The sequence below is a fragment of the Salmo trutta genome, chromosome 20, assembly GCF_901001165.1.
Source record: "Salmo trutta chromosome 20, fSalTru1.1, whole genome shotgun sequence".
In the NCBI taxonomy this organism is placed as follows: Eukaryota; Metazoa; Chordata; class Actinopteri; order Salmoniformes; family Salmonidae; genus Salmo; species Salmo trutta.
In genome coordinates, this window is record NC_042976.1 from 52,509,591 (window position 1) to 52,510,814 (window position 1,224).

Sequence of the window (1,224 nt, forward strand, 5' to 3'; positions counted from 1 at the left end):
GCAGACTCTTGGCATTCTCTCAACCAGCTTCACCTGGAATGCTTTTCCACAGTCTTGAAGAAGTTCCCACATATGCTGAGCACTTGTTGGCTGCTTTTCCTTCACTCTGCGGTCCAACTCATCCCAAAGCATCTCAATTGGGTCGAGGTCGGGTGATTGTGGAGGCCAGGACATCTGATGCAGCACTCCATCATGCTCCTTCTTGGTCAAATAGCCCTTACACAGCCTGAAGGTGTGTTGGGTCATGGTCTTGTTGAAAAACAAATGTTAGCCCCACTATGCGCAAACCAGATGGGATGGCGTATTGCTGCAAAATGCTGTGGTACCCATGCTGGTTAAGTGTGCCTTGAATTCTAAATAAATCACATAGTGTCACCAGCAAAGCACACCCACACCATCACACCTCCTCCTCCATGCTTCACGGTGGGAACCACACATGCGAAGATCATCTGTTCACCTACTCTGTGTCTCACAAAGACACAGCGGTTGGAACCAAAAATCTCAAATTTGGAATCATCAGACCAAAGGACAGATTTCCACCGGTCTAATGTCCATTGCTAGTGTTTCTTGGCCCAAGAAAGTCTCTTCTTCTTATTGGTGTCCTTTAGTAGTGGTTTCTTGGCAGCAAATCGACCGTGAAGGCCTGATTCACGCAGTCACCTCTGAACAGTTGATGTTGAGATGTGTCTGTTACTTGAACACTGTGAAGCATTTATTTGGGCTGCAATTTCTGAGGCTGATAACTCTAATGAATTTATCCTCTGCAGCAGAGGTACCTCTGGGTCTTCCTTTCCTGTGGCAGTCCTCATGAGAGCTAGTTTCATCATAGCGCTTGATGGTTTTTGACTGACCATCATGTCTTCAAGTAATGATGGACTGTCATTTCTCCTTGCTTATTTGAGCTGTTCATGACATAATATGGACTTGGTCTTTTACCAAATAGGGTTATCTTCTGTATACCACCCCTACCTTGTCACAACACAACTGATTGGCTCAAACACATTAAGAAGGAGAAATTCCACAAATTAATTTTTAACAAGGTACACCTGTTATTTAAAATGCATTCCAGGTGACTACCTCAGGAAGCTGGTTGAGAGAATGCCAAGCGTGTACAAAGCTGTCATCAAGGCAAAGGGTGGCTATTTGTAGAATCTTAAATATATTTTGATTTGTTTAATACTTTTTCATTACTAAATTATTCCATATGGGTTATTTCGTAGTTTT